This window comes from Oncorhynchus mykiss, chromosome 27 (genome assembly GCF_013265735.2).
Source record: "Oncorhynchus mykiss isolate Arlee chromosome 27, USDA_OmykA_1.1, whole genome shotgun sequence".
NCBI lineage: Eukaryota > Metazoa > Chordata > Actinopteri > Salmoniformes > Salmonidae > Oncorhynchus > Oncorhynchus mykiss.
The window spans coordinates 21,501,455-21,517,894 of record NC_048591.1 but is presented as its reverse complement, the minus strand read 5'-3'; the positions used below and the strand labels follow the sequence as shown (position 1 = coordinate 21,517,894).

At 42.9% G+C, this 16,440-nt stretch overlaps 1 protein-coding gene across 2 annotated transcripts in view; it reads right to left on the bottom strand.

Moving 5' to 3' along the window:
• The window catches only part of LOC110507771 (membrane-associated phosphatidylinositol transfer protein 3), a 156,833-nt gene that overhangs the window by 95,717 nt on the left and 44,676 nt on the right, over nt 1-16,440 (bottom strand). The window lies entirely within an intron of this gene.

Sequence of the window (16,440 nt, the reverse complement as noted above, 5' to 3'; positions counted from 1 at the left end):
AAGAGCGAGAGAAAGGAATGAGAAATGATGGCGAGAGGGAGAAAAGTCATTACATAAGCCACTTCACACAGATGCACTGATAACGGAATGATTATTGATCTCAGGAGCTAACCAATTTCAGTATTACTAAAGCCTTAACGTTTCTCTTTATTCCTTCCATAACTGGGAGATGGGCCCCAAATACTGCACGCCCTTAAGCTCAACTCTCCTAAGCACATACTCCAGAAAAGTCAATACTGACTCATCACACAGAATCCTGCCATATCCAGACATATGGTTCTGTCACGATCACCGTAGCTGCCTGGCACTGTCATATTTTGGATCTTGGCTTGTCAGAAACAGTCGAAACAATGCAAATACACCTTGGGATGAGGAAGATGGAGGAAGGATGAAGGAGAGTTATGGTTATTTTCCCAACCACCTGTACGGTGTGTCTATCTGTGTTCCTGTGTGAAGTGTGGCAAGCCATTGGCTCCTGGCCAAACTCATTATCCTCCCTGAAGCCTCTGCATGCTCTGTCATCTTATTCCTGAGCTCCTCTCCCTCCCTCCCTCCCTCCCTCCCTCCCTCCCTCCCTCCCTCCCTCCTTCCCTCCCTCCCCCTCTCCCTCCCCCTCTCTCCAGCTCTCTCTCTCGGCTCTGTGATTTACTCACTGCTTGTTTATCTGTTCTCCCCCGGCTGGTAGCATCTGCCAGGGGAGGCTTTCACACACTTACAACCTGTCAGTTCCCAGCCCACAGCCTGTCATCTCCCAGCATGTCAGTTCCCAGCCCACAGCCTGTCATCTCCCAGCATGTCAGTTCCCAGCCCACAGCCTGTCATCTCCCAGCATGTCAGTTCCCTGCCCACAGCCTGTCAGTTCCCAGCCCACAACCTGTCAGTTCCCAGCCCACAGCCTGTCAGCTCCCGACCCACAGCCTGTCAGCTCCCAGCCCACAGCCTGTCAGTTCCCAGCCCACAGCCTGTCATCTCCCAGCCCACAGCCTGTCAGTTCCCAGCCCACCGCCTGTCAGCTTCCAGCCCACAGCCTTTCCTACCCTGCCTGCCTGACATTCCTGCCTGTCTGTCTGCTTGCATGCCAGCCACTCTGTCTCGGCCACTTCTTGCCTCCTGCCTGCCTCCCCCTCCAACTTAACACTCAGGAGACCCACTGCACTATTCTGGTCAAAAGGTTAGCTACAGCAAATCAATTGAGAAGTTTCTTTGTAAGTGGGAGGTGGAATAACATTGGACCAGTACAGGGAGCACAGTACCAGATTAGTCATACATTTAAAATGAATGTGTGATCAGAGGTTCTCTGCATATTTACAAAGAAGTCTTTCTGCTACTTACGTAACATTAATTGCAACCAAAACAAACCTCTCAATTATTGAGTAGCACGGAGTAACAGAATGGGTTGAGTGAACCCAACACACAGTCCCTAGTGATCTTCAACTTGCTTTTAAATTGGTGAACTAATTTTCAATTAGGTACAACCCTGAAAGCTATGCTAAAATATAGCCTTGGTAGACAGGGGAGGCTTTTGTGTAAGTGTCAGTGGAAGCTACATACAGTACAAGCACAGCTGGTTGTAGACAGACAGAAGCCTACTTTACTATAAATAAGACATTTTTTTAATGTTGAAGTGCATTGACGTAATCCTATTTGTGACAGGGAAGCTGAGTGGTGAAAAGCAGTTTCCTGTGGTCCTCTGTAAGCCTCTCCTGTAGCTTGACAGCCTAGCTAACAGCAGGGGATCCATCCAGGTTACCAAGAGAGTCTAACTCTCCCTCCCTCTTTCTTATACTTTTTAACTTTCTTTTTATCTCTCCCTCACTCTCTCTCACAGCGCCGTCCCTCTCTCGTGTTGTGCCAATCAATATGTGCATTACAAGGCTCAGAGGCACATATGGTCACTGTCTGCCTCTCTCACTAAACTAATGCATTTGCCCAGAAAGCCCTCTCTAGACTCCTCCAAGTCAGGAGCTAAGGGTGCCAGAACTCAGAAGCAATGTCTGTTGTCACCACCACATCTCAACCACACTCTCAAAGCCGTCATATTCACTTCAGTTTCAGACTCTTGAGTCATTTAATAGTGCAGTAAAAAAAATTGACATTTGGTTTGTTTGCTAGTACTAAATGTGGACATTTTTCATTTAGTAAAATGCTGTATAATAAATTGAATCATGGAACTAGTGTTCTGTAGGACAACCATAACCAATATTAGTTTAATATTTAATAGTGTGAATAAACTGTAAACAAATAAGAATATGAGAGAGCGAGAGAGAGAGAGAGAGAGAGAGAGAGAGACAGACAGACAGACAGACAGACAGACAGACAGACAGACAGACAGACAGACAGACAGACAGACAGACAGACAGAGGGGAGAGGGGAGAGGGGAGAGGGGAGAGAGGAAGCAGTAGAAAAAGAGATCAGCAGGAAGAGAGAAACTGGGAGAGAGAGAGAAGCAACAGGGAGAAAGGATATTGGCAGTATGTCAGTGCTAGCTTGTGAAGGAAGGGTGAATTATTGATTCGCGTCCTGATCCCTCAGTGCCGTTCTGTCTTGGCCACTATGTCTTAGAATGTCATTCCTCCATACATTCAATGAAGGCATGTTATTGTCATTCCATGTCTCCTGTCCCTGCCAATTGCAGAGTACTCTTGCCCTACAACTACTGCCACACTGACAGATTTCTATCAGCTTAGAGGCAGCAGAGAGAGCGAGCGAGAGAGAAAGCGAGAGAGAGAGACTCCTAACGTTGCCAAGTTGCTGTGAGGCCAAAGACAGAAAGAGTGAGTTGACATAATACAGATTTCCAATAAAAAAGTTGTACACACTACAAAATATATTTCCCAAAATATCACCAACAGGGCTATGTGATGTCAGCTCCACTTAGACTGAGGGTTTGTGAACTGTGAGGCTAACTCTTAGAGAGGTCTCACTGGAGAGGTAGACCCTGAGAGAACCTAGCCAGAACAACACTTAAAGGTGAGCCCTGTTTGACGACTAAGGCACTTAGTGCTGGAGGGAATGTATGAATTCAATGTGACAACTCACTCATCGCATGCCAACACTGTTTTGTGTAGAGGACTAAGCACCTTAACTACATTCACTTAGCTTGGTCCAGCCAGGGAATGCTAGCTATGCACTAGCCTCCCAATACCACAGACAGACATCACAATAGAATCACAATCAATTCTAACAAAGTTAGATTCCTTAACGTGATTGCCAGTTTGCCACAGTCAATGAACTAGGTTGCGTAATACATTTTCCAGAGCATGTCGTTGTTAATTAACCATATATTGAACGAGTACAAATTAGGAAAATGAGTGATGGATAGAAACGGTTAGGAACCAGTCTGGGTCTACATCAGAAATGGCACCCTATATGCACTGTCTACTCATGACTATGGCCCGCATAGGACTCTGGTCAAAAGTAGTGCACTATATTGAATAGGGTGCCATTTTGGACGCTGATCCTAATGAAAGCTTGTTTTCAGTATGATTTGACATGGAGCTGTGACCTCTGACCTGGCCCTGGAACAGTGGAGGTATGCTAACATCCAGCTTCGTCTGTTCATTAGGGCTGGGAATGGCCATGGACCTCACTCTGTGATATTACACGATGCATCAAATCAATTCAAATGTTATTGGTCACATACACATGTTTAGCAGATGTTATTGCGAGTGTAGCAAAATGCTTACCTAACTCCAACAGTGCAGTAGTATCTAATAATTCTGCCGATTTGATATATATTGCGATTCTCACAATTTGATATGTATTGCGATTCGATACTGTGATCCAATAGCCCACATAGCCTAGGCTATAAACTCTATCGCTTGTTATCATTATCTCTGCTCTGCCTTTCTTTTTTGACACACTTTTAATTATTCCAGACAGAGGTCTTTGTCTCCCCAGCTCTCATGCTTTGAGTATTTTCTGTTTAAAGAGGGAAATAGCAATAAGGCAAAAATGGAAAAAGTAATTAAACAGGAATTAGCGTAAAAGGGAGATTGTGCCTGCTAGGGTAGCAGTGTATTTAAAAAAGGACTTGGCTGGCCAGGGGCGAGAATGATGCAATGAGGAGAATACAGATGAGGATGGAGAAGATGCTATTCCCACTACATTTGTACATGTCTGAGAGCAGCTAGCTACAGAGTGTAGGTAGGGCTAGAGAGAGCAGCTAGCTACAGAGTGTAGGTAGGGCTAGAGAGAGCCGCTAGCTACAGTGTGTAGGTAGGGCTAGAGAGAGCAGCTAGCTACAGAGTGTAGGTAGGGCTAGAGAGAGCCGCTAGCTACAGTGTGTAGGTAGGGCTAGAGAGAGCAGCTAGCTACAGAGTGTAGGTAGGGCTAGAGAGAGCAGCTAGCTACAGTGTGTAAGTAGGGCTAGAGAGAGCAGCTAGCTAGAGGGCGTAGATAGGGCTAGAGAGAGCAGCTAGCTAGAGGGCGTAGAAAGGGATAGAGAGAGCAGCTAGCTACAGGGTGTAGGTAGGGATAGAGAGGGCAGCTAGCTACAGGGTGTAGGTAGGGATAGAGAGAGCAGCTAGCTACAGGGTGTAGGTAGGACTAGAGAGAGCAGCTAGCTACAGTGTGTTGGTAGGGCTAGAGAGAGCAGCTAGCTACAGGACGTAGATAGGGAGGGAGAGCAGCTAGCTACAGGACGTAGGTAGGGCTAGAGTGAGCAGCTAGCTACAGGGTGTAGGTAGGGCTAGAGAGAGCAGCTAGCTACAGGGTGTAGATAGGGCTATAGAGAGCAGCTAGCTACAGCAGACAGGGATAGAGAGAGCAGCTAGCTACAGGGTGTAGGTAGGGCTAGAGAGAGCAGCTAGCTACAGGGTGTAGGTTGGGATATAGAGAGCAGCTAGCTACAGGGTGTAGGTAGGGCTAGAGAGCAGCTAGCTACAGGGTGTAGATAGGGCTAGAGAGAGCAGCTAGCTACAGCAGACAGGGATAGAGAGAGCAGCTAGCTACAGGGTGTAGGTAGGGCTAGAGAGAGCAGCTAGCTACAGGGTGTAGGTTGGGATATAGAGAGCAGCTAGCTACAGGGTGTAGGTAGGGCTAGTGAGAACAGCTAGCTACAGGGTGTAGGTAGGGCTAGAGAGACAGAGATTGAGAGAGCAGTTGGCTACAACACTCCTCTCTCTCAGTCCCATCCCAGAACCTCAAATTGGCTGGGGTGATAAATAACATGTGTGGTGCCATCATGAGAAGGGTGTGGACTCTCTGTGGACCATTCAGCTTCCACGCTTAAGACTATTCCTTTAATTTTGGTCTTATCTAAAAATATATGTACGGCACCAGTCAGAAGTTTGGACACACCTACTCATTCAAGGGTTTATCTTTATTTTGACTATTTTCTACATTGTATAATAATAGTGAAGAAATCAAAACTATGTAATAACACATATGGAATCATGTAGTAACCAGAAAAGTGTTAAACAAATCAAAATATATTTTATATTTCACATTCTTCAAAGTAGCAACCCTTTGCCTTGATGACAGCTTTGCACACTCTTTTGTGGAGCGATAGGTAACGATGCTTCGAGGGTGACTGTTGTTGATATGTGCAGAGGGTCCTTGGTTCGAGCCCAGGTTGGGGCAAGAGCTGTAAGCAATACTGTTACATTTAGTCATTTTACTTAGTCAACTTAAGTACTTCCTTAGTGCAGTGGTGGAAAAAAGTATGTAATTGTCATACTTGAGTAAAAGTAAAGATACCTTAATAGAAAATTACTCAAGTAAAAGTGAAAGTCACCCTGTGAAATACTACTAGAGTAAAAGTCAAAGTATTTGGTTTTAAATATATTTAAGTATCAAAAGTAATTCTAAAAGTATAAATCATTTCAAATTCCTTATATTAAGCAAAACAGACCATTTTCTAGTTTTTAACGTTTACCTATAGCCAGGGGCACACTCCAACATAATTTACAAACAATGCATTTGTGTTTAGTGAGCCTGCCAGATCAGAGGCAGTAGAGATGTTCTCTTGGTAGGTGCTTGAAATGGACCCTTTTCCTATCCGGCTAAACATAAAAAATGTACTTTTGGGCCTCAGGGGAAAAGTATGGAGTAAAAAGTACATGATTTTCTTTAGGAATGTAGCGAAGTAAAAGTTTAAGTTAAAATACAGATACCCCAAACAACTACTTAAGTAGTAATGACTTTACACCCCCGCCTTAGTGTTGACACAGTGATGTAAGCTAATGGTTCGCAAGCCTGGCAGCACTGAGCCACTGTGACAACAGCCAGATCACAATCCACTGTTTTCTTGTTTTCCATACACTCCATAACTCCCAAAATATCAGTTATGTAATTAAGCTATTTTAGGCTGAGACTATGCATCAATCACACAGTGAAGTGGAAAAACATAGCGATCTAATGTAGTCACAGCTGCGTTGCAGAAATATGCTGATAAGACCTTGTTTATCCAGGTGGAGAGGTGGAGAGGCCTAAAGACATGAGACAGAACTATAATGTTAGAAAGATAGGAGGGCTCTGTTTGTGGCTTCGCTGGGCAGGCTGTGGAGGGGGAACAGAGGACTGCTACAGTACATTAGAAGCATGGATGCTGCAGAGAAGCCTGTCAGTGCTGCTATCCATTGCTGTGACTCTGTCATTGTAGAGAGCTGAGTGCTCATAGTGGGGAGTTTAAGATGGCTTTATTAATGTAGGAACAGATAGAGAGAGAAAATGAAGAAAGCAAGAAAAAGGGAAACGGAGCGAAATTGAAAGACAGAAACGTTGACAGAGGGACTGAAAGAGCGGTAGAGGTAGAACATGACTAAGAGAGAGTGAGTTAGTGAAAGAGAAATTGAGAGATAGATACAAAGTAAAGTCAATGCCAGTGTTGGCTGCAGGGCCTGAGAATACTCTACATTCGCTTGTTTCTCAGGGAGGTTAGTCAGGCTGCGTTTGTGTGGCATAAAGCCTCTGGACTTATATTAAGGGAATGGAGTGTATATTAGTGTGAGGATGCTGTTGTATTGGATTTACCCTTTGTCCACCATGTCTCCTAAACATCTGAACCAAGAGTTTGATTTCAGACCATTTCTTACATGAATATGTTACGTTGGTTTGTCTAGCCATCCAGGTCTCCAATTGATAATATTGTACATATGCATATATTCCATTTTTTGTGAGTATCAATTTATTTGAGGGACGCAAGTTGTTATTGAAATAGGCACTGTAATTATATCTACAACCACTGCATGTCCTGCGCTTAATGGTTATATGGGTGGTATTCCAACAGCTTCCAGGGTAAGCTTTTCTACTGTTGCCTAGGTATTAACTAGGACCGATTTGTATGTAAATAATATTTTATGACCATATGTGCCTCCGTGATGAATTACGATTGACTATACGCAAAAGGTGAATTTAAATGTTTTCACACCCACCATGTGAAATGTGTGTAATGGTCATGTGAGGTGAAATGTGTATATTTTGGGATGTGAGTCTGACCTGACGAAGATCTGTTTTGGATTGAAATGTTGTCAATAATGTGGTGAATTGGGAGCATAAACAGTGTGCGGGCCTTCAGGAATTGAGGCCGTGACAGATCTTAACTGTTGCACATTACTAGCCCAGGGTAACCATTGTTTTCTCCAAAACCATACTCCAACCTAGTCCAGTGAATTCACTTAAGCACTTAGCTATCCCTGTTCAGCTCAGCTCCTCATCCCTGCATGGGTAACCAGAATGATCAGCCATTGACGCCAATTAAACAGTAATCAAGTGAGTAAGTAAAAGAGCAGAGAGGAGCTGTCAGGGGCCTAGCTGGCATTCCCAACATACAAATCAATTCAATTGGTCGCAAACACATATTTAGCAGATGTTATTGCAGATGTTATTGCAGGTGTAGCAAAATTATTGTGTTCCTAGCTCCAATAGTGCAGTAGTATCTAACAATATACAACAATACACACAAATCTAAAAGTAAAAAAATGGAATTAAGAAATATAGAAATATTAGGACGAGCGATGTCGGAGTCCGGAGTATAAATAAAGAAATAAATACATACATAAATAAATAAATATATATATACACACCTACTCATTCAAGGGTTTTTCTTCATTTTTTCATTTTTACTATTTTCTACACTGTAGAATACTAGTGAAGACATCAACACTATGAAATAAAACATGGAATCACTTAGTGATCAAAAACGTGTTAAACAAATCAAAATATATTTTAGATTTTAGATTCTTCAAAGTAGCCACCCTTTGCCTTGATGACAGCTTTGCACACTCTTGGCATTCTCTCAACCAGTGTCATGAGGTAGTCAGTCTTGAACTAGTTCCCACATATGCTGAGCACTTGTTGGCTGCTTTTCCTTCAGTCTGCGGTCCAATTCACCCCAAACCATCTCAATTCGGTTAAAGTTGGGTGATTGTGGAGGCCAGATCATCTGATGCAGCACTCCATCACTCTCCTTCTTGGTCAAATAGCCCTTACACAGCCTGGAGGTGTGGACTCATCAGACCAAAAGACATATTTCAACCGGTCTAATGTCCATTGCTCGTGTTTTGAGGCCCAAACAAGTCTCTTCTTCTTACTGGTGTACTTTAATAGTGGTTTCTTTGCAGCAATTCAACCATGAAGGCCTGATTCACACAGTCTCCTCTGAACAGTTGATGTTGAGATGTGTCTGTTACTTGAACTCTGTGAAGCATTTATTTTGGCTGCAATCTGAGGTGCAGTTAACTCTAATGAACTTGTGCTCTGCAGCAGAGGTAACTCTGGGTCTTCCTTTCCTGTGGCGGTCATCATGAGAGACAGTTTCATCATAGCGCTTGATGGTTTTTGCGACTGAACTGGAAGAAACTTTCAAAGTTCTTGACGTTTTCCAGATTGACTGACCTTCTTAAAGTAATGATGGACTGTCGTTCACTTTGCTTATTTGAGCTGTTCTTGCCATAATATGGACTTGGTCTTTTACCAAATAGGGCTATGTTCTGTATACCACCCCTACCTTGTCACAACACAACTGATTGGCTGAAACGCATTAGGAAGGAAATAAATTCCACTAATTAACTTTAAACAAGGCACATCTGTTAATTGAAATGCATTTCAGGTGACTACCTCATTAAGCTGGTTGAGAGAATGCCAATAGTGTGTCATCAAAGCAAAAGGTGGCTACTTTGAATAATCCAAAATATAAAATAGATTTGGATTTGTTTAACACATTTTTGGTTACTACATGACTCCATGTGTTATTTCATAGTTTTGATGTCTTCTACAATGCAGAAAATAGTAAAAAAATAAATGAGTAGGTGTGTCCAAACTTTTGACTGGTACTGCATGTTTTCCTGCATGGTATTGCATTTTATGATGTTATAGCCAACCAAGAAATGTTCTCTGAGTACAATACAGTCAGAGAGATCAATCAGTAATCCTTGAGCTGGCAATGAATGGTTTCTCAGTGAAGCCTTAGAGAAGACAAAACTAATGAAGAGATTGCTGTGAAAATGAACTATCTGACTTTGATCCTTCCTCAGACTTCAAAACTCACTCACTAACTTCAGCTCTGAAGTGCTGACAAGATTCACATCCTTTGATTTATCATGTAAAGTGCATGTGATGTAATTAGTAAGTGATGGTTGTATGTCTAGTAAAACCAGTGGCGAACCGTCATTCAGGACAGGCGGGGCAGGCTTGCATGTTATTTTGGCATTAATACGTGTCACATATCAGTTTGCAAATAATGTAAAATATATATATATTAACATTGGGTTAATAAAGTCGCATGGTGGGGCAGCCAGTGGAAAATACGGAGCGTAGGTGTTGGTGTGCTTCTACACCTGCATTGCTTGCTGTATGAGGTTTTAGGCTGGGTTTCTGTACAGCACTTTGAGATATCAGCTGATGTACGAAGGGCTATATAAATACATTTGATTTGATTTGATTTGGTAATGTTCTCTAGTTACGGAATTACAGTGGGGCAAAAAAGTATTTAGTCAGCCACCAATTGTGCAAGTTCTCCCACTTAAAAAGATGAGAATTGTAATTTTTATCATAGGTACACTTCAACTATGACAGACAAAATGAGAAAAAAAAATCCAGAAAATCACATTGTAGGATTTTTAATGAATTTATTTGCAAATTATGGTGGAAAATAAATATTTGGTCACCTACAAACAAGCAAGATTTCTGTCTCTCACAGACCTGTAACTTCTTCTTTAAGAAGCTCCTCTGTCCTCCACTCGTTACCTGTATTAATGGCACCTGTTGGAACTTGTTATCAGTATAAAAGACACCTGTCCACAACCTCAAACAGTCACACTCCAAACTCCACTATGGCCAAGACCAAAGAGCTGTCAAAGGACACCAGAAACAAAATTGTAGACCTGCACCAGGCTGGGAAGACTGAATCTGCAATAGGTAAGCAGCTTGGTTTGAAGAAATCAACTGTGGGAGCAATTATTAGGAAATGGAAGACATACAAGACCACTGATAATCTCCCTCGATCTGGGGCTCCACGCAAGATCTCACCCGTGGGGTCAAAATGATCACAAGAACGGTGAGCAAAAATCCCAGAACCACACGGGGGGACCTAGTGAATGACCTGCAGAGAGCTGGGACCAAAGTAACAAAGCCTACCATCAGTAACTCACTACGCCGCCAGGGACTCAAATCCTGCAGTGCCAGACGTGTCCCCCTGCTTAAGCCAGTACATCTCCAGGCCCGTCTGAAGTTTGCTAGAGAGCATTTGGATGATCCAGAAGAAGATTGGGAGAATGTCATATGGTCAGATGAAACCAAAATCTAACTTTTTGGTAAAAACTAAACTCGTCATGTTTGGAGGACAAAGAATGCTGAGTTGCATCCAAAGAACACCATACCTACTGTGAAGCATGGGGTGGAAACATCATGCGTTGGGGCTGTTTTTCTGCAAAGGGACCAGGACGACTGATCCGTGTAAAGGAAAGAATGAATGGGGCCATGTATCGTGAGATTTTGAGTGAAAACCTCCTTCCATCAGCAAGGGCATTGAAGATGAAACGTGGCTGGGTCTTTCAGCATGACAATGATCCCAAACACACCGCCCGGGCAACGAAGGAGTGGCTTCATAAGAAGCATTTCAAGGTCCTGGAGTGGCCTAGCCAGTCTCCAGATCTCAACCCCATAGAAAATCTTTGGAGGGAGTTGAAAGTCTGTGTTGCCCAGCAACAGCCCCAAAACATCACTGCTCTAGAGGAGATCTGCATGGAGGAATGGGCCAAAATACCAGCAACAGTGTGTGAAAACCTTGTGAAGACGTTTGGCCTCTGTCATTGCCAACAAAGGGTGTATAACAAAGTATTGAGATAAACTTTTGTTATTGACCAAATACTTATTTCCACCATCATTTGCAAATAAATTCATTAAAAATCCTACAATGTGATTTTCTGGATTTTTTTTTTCATTTTGTCTGTCATAGTTGCAGTGTACCTATGATGAAAATTACAGGCCTCTCTCATCTTTTTAAGTGGGAGAACTTGCACAATTGGTGGCTGACTAAATACTTTTTTGCCCCACTGTATAAGCTCAGTGTTCTGTCACTCTTGGGGACACTACGTCACCACCAAGTCTAAGGGTAGAACTTGAAAATTCAAGCCCCTTGGGTTCTGCCATAGAGTTATATTAGAAGTGCCCATCCAAGTAGGCTCAAGGTCATTGGCCACAGATAAAATTACAGTAGCCTTGATTGGACTGATCATGTCAACATCATACTTTCAAAATCTTAGCTAGCAGTCATCATCACGAATCAAATTGACAATCTACTGGCAAATGCTTTTTAAACCTTTTCTTATGAAGAGAAATACGAAGAGAAATTACAGATGAAACATATCGGCGCTCATCGGCAATGTTGCGCCTTCGTCTGTGTGAGTGGACCATTTCAGTTTGTCCGTGATGTGTACGCCGATGGAACTTAAAACTTTCCACCTTCTCCACTGCTGTCCCGTTGATGTGGATAGGGGTGTGCTCCCTCTGCTGTTTCCCGAAGTCCACGATCATCTCCTTTGTTTTGTTGACATTGATTGAGAGGTTTTTTTTCTGCTCTCACCTCTTCCCTATAGGTTGTCTCGTCATTTTTGGTGATAAAGCCTACTACTGTTTTGTAGTAACATTTGTTGATTGAGTTGGAGGCGTGCATGGCCATGCAGTCATGGGTGAACAGGGAATACAGGAGGGGGCTGAACGCACACCCTTGTGGGGCCCCAGTGTTGAGGATCAGCAAAGTGGAGATGTTGTTTCCTACCTTCCCCACCTGGGGGCGGCCGGTCAGAAAGTCCAGGACCTATTCGCACAGGGCGGGGTTGAGACCCAGGGTGTCAAGCTTAATGATGAGTTTGAAGGGTACTATGGTGTCGAATGCTGAGCTGTAGTCAATGAACAGCATTCTTACATTGGTATTCCTCTTGTCCAGACCTATTGGGGTGGTATGCAAATTGCAGTGGGTCTAGGGTGACAGGTAAGGTGGAGGTGATAGGATCCTTGACTAGTCTCTCAAAGCACTTCATGATGACAGCAGTGAGTGCTACGGGGCGACAGTCATTCAGTTGTTACCTCTGCCTTCTTGGTGACAGGAACAATGGTGGCCATCTTGAAGCATGTGGGGACAGCAGACTGGGATAGGGAGAGATTCAATATGTCCGTAAACACAGCAGCCAGCTGGTCTGCGCATGCTCTGAGGCCATGGCGAGGGATGCCGTCTGGGCCGGCAGCCTTGCAAGTGTTAACACGTCTAAATGTCTTACTCACATCGGCCCCGGAGAAGGAGAACCCACAGTCCTTGGTAGTGGGCCATGTCGGTGGCAATGTGTTACCCTCAAAGCGGGCAAAGAAGGTGTTTAGTTTGTCTGGAAGCAAGGCGTCGGTGTCCGTGACGTTTTCTTTTTGTATTCCATGATTGTCTGTAGAGCCTGCCACATGCGTCTCGTGTCTGAGCCATTGAATTGTGACTCCACTTTGTCCCTATACTAACATTTCGCTTGTTTGATTGCCTTGCAGTGGGAATAACTACACTGTTTGTATTCAACCATATTCCCGGTTTTCTTTTTCATGGTTAACTGCGTTGTTTCTCGTTTTCAGTTTTGCGCCAATGCAGCCATCTATCCTCATTTTCTGGTTAGGGTAGGTTTTAACCTTTCTAGCGCAGGCGTTCCACTAGCGGAACCCCTCGACAACATTCCTCTGACAAGGCAGCGTGCGAAATTCAAAAATATTTATTGGAAATATGTATCTTTCACACATTAACTTCTTGGCGCTACCCATCCCGTTAGCGGGATCATTTTCATCAGCAACCGCTGAATAGCATAGCGCAACAGTCAAATAATATTACAAAAAAATATTCATATTCATGAAATCACAAGTGCAATATTGCAAAACACAGTTTAGCCTTTTGTTAATCCACCTGTCGTCTCAGATTATGAAATGATGCTTTACAGCGAAAGCAATCCAAGCGTTTGTGTAAGTTTATCGATAGCATAGCATAACATCATGTACACTTAGCATCAGGAAGCTTGGTCCCGAAAATCAGAAAAGCAATCAAATTAATCGTTTACCTTTGATGATCTTCGGATGCTTTGACTCACGAGACTCCCAGTTACACAACAAATGTTCCTTTTGTTCCATAAATATTATTTTTATACCCAAAATACCGATGTTTGTTTGTCGCGTTATGTTCAGAAATCCACAGGAAAGAGCGGTCACGACAACGCAGACATATATTCCAAATAATATCCATAATGTCCACAGAAACATGTCAAACATTTTATATAATCAATCCTCATGTTGTTTTTAAAATATATATTCGATAATATATCAACCGAGTGTGTAGGTTTTTCAATAACAGTGGCTTTACTCAGAACAATGGCGGCTTTACTCAGTTGCGCAAAAACTCCCTCTGCGAGCCCCCACCTATCCACTTACGCAATGTGATCCTTCACGCTCATTTTTCAACATAAAAGTCTGAAACTATGTCTAAAGACTGTTGACACCTTAGGAAAGCCATAGAAAAACGAATCTAGTTGATATCCCTTTAAATGGAGGATAGGCTTGCATAGGAACAGAGAGGTTTCAAAATAAGAGGCACTTCCTGATTGGATTTTCCTCAGGCTTTCCCCTGCAATATCAGTTCTGTTATACTCACTGACAATATATTTACAGTTTTGGAAACTTTAGAGGGTTTTCTTATTATATGCATATTCTAGTTTCTGGGGCTGAGAAATAGGCCAATTCAAATGGGTACGTTTTTTAGCCAAAAACTAAAATACTGCCCCCTACACGCAAAAGGTTAACAAGTCCAATACAGCAAATAAAATACAAACTTCTTGTTAATCTACCCATTGTGTCTGATTTAAAACATTCTTTACAGTAAAAGCACAACATATGATTATGTTAGATCACAGCCAAGTCAAAAAAACACAGCCATTTTCCCAGCCAAAGATAGGAGTCACAGGCCTCCTGGGTGGCGCAGTGGTCTAGGGCACTGCATCGCAGTCGTCCGGGTTAGGGAGGGTTTGGCCGGTAGGGATATCCTTGTCTCATCGCGCACCAGCGACTCCTGTGGCGGGCCGGGCGCAGTGCGCGGTAACCGGGGTAGCGGCGTGCTGTGTTAAGAAGCAGTGCGGCTTGGTTGGGTTGTGTTTCGGAGGATGCATGGCTTTCGACCTTCGTCTCTCCCGAGCCCCGTACGGGAGTTGCAGCGATGAGACAAGATAGTAATTACTAACAATTGGATACCACAAAATTGGGGAGAAAAGGGGGTACAATTATTTGTTTTTAAAAGATAGGAGTCCCAAAAAGCAGAAATATAGATAAAATTAATCACTAACCTTTGATGATCTTCGTCAGATGACACTCATAGGACATCATGTTACACAATACATGTATGTTTTGTTCGATAATGTGCATATTTATATCCAAAAATCTCAGTTTACATTGGAGCGTTACGTGCAGTAATGTTTTGATTCCAAAACATCCGGTGATTTTGCAGAAATACTCATAATAAACATTGATAAAAGTACAGTTCTGTGTTATTCACAGAATTAAAGATAGACTTCTCCTTAATGCAACCGCTGTGTCAGATTTCAAAATAACTTTATGGAAAAAGCATAATCTGAGAACGGCACTCAGAGTCCAATCCAGCCAGAGAAATACCCTCCATTTTGGAGTCAACAGAAGTTAGAAATAACACTATAAATATTTACTTACCTTTGACGATCTTCATCAGAAGGCACTCCCAGGAATCCCAGTTCGACAATAAATGACTGATTTGTTCCATAAAGTTCCAAAAAGTCCATCATTTATGTCCAAATAGCCACTTGATGTTAGCGTGTTCAGCCCAGAAATCCATCTTCATGAGGCGCGAGCACTTCCTCCAGACAAAAACTCGAAAAGTTCCGTTACAGGTCGTAGAAACAGGTCAAATGATGTATGGAACCAATCTTTAGGATGTTTTTAACATAAAAGATCAATAATGTTCCAACCGGAGAATTCCTATGACTGAAGAAAAGCACTGGAACGAGAGCTAATTCTGTCGGGAGCTCGCGTCACGAGCCTGAGACACTCTGCCAGACCACTGACTCAAACAGGTCATATGAGTCCCACCTTTATAGTAGAATCCTCATTCAAGTTTTTAAAGACGGTTGACATGTAGTGGAAGCCGTAGGAAGTGCGACTTGACTCCATAGACACTGTGTATTCGGTAGGCCAAGTTTTGAAAAACTACAAACCTCAGATTTTTCTCAGGTTTTCATCTGCCATATGATTTATGTTATACTCACAGACATCATTCAAACAGTTTTAGAAACCTCAGAGTGTTTTCTATCCAATACTAATAATAATATGCATATATTAGCATCTGGGACAGAGTAGGAGGCAGTTCACTCTGGGCACGCTATTCATCCAAAAGTGAAAATGCTGCCCCCTATCCCAAAAAGGTTAATAGTCACAGTGGGTACAACATGTCCTATGCACTTCCTTATAAACTCACTCACCGAATCAGCGTATAAATCTATATTATTCTCTGAGGCTACCCGGAACATGTCCCAGTCCGCATGATCAAAACAATGTTGAAGGATGGATTCCGATTGGTCAGACCAGCATTGAATGGTCCTTGTCACTGGTACATCCTGTTTGAGTTTTTGCCTATAGGAGGGGAGAAGCAAAATGGAGTCGTGGTCAGATTTGGAGGGCGGGGAAGGGCCTTGTATGCATCACGGAAGTAAGAATAGGAGTGATCCAGTATTTTGCCAGCCCGGGTACTACAATCAATATGCTGATAGAATTTAGGTAGGCTTGTTTTCAAATTTGCTTTGTTAAAATCCCCAGCTACAATAAATGCAGCCTCAGGATATATGGTTTCCAGTTTGCATAGAGTCCAGTGGAGTTCCTTGAGGGCCGTCGTGGTATCGGCTTGAGGGGAGATATACACGGCTGTGACAATAATCGACGAGAATTCTCTTGGGAGATAAT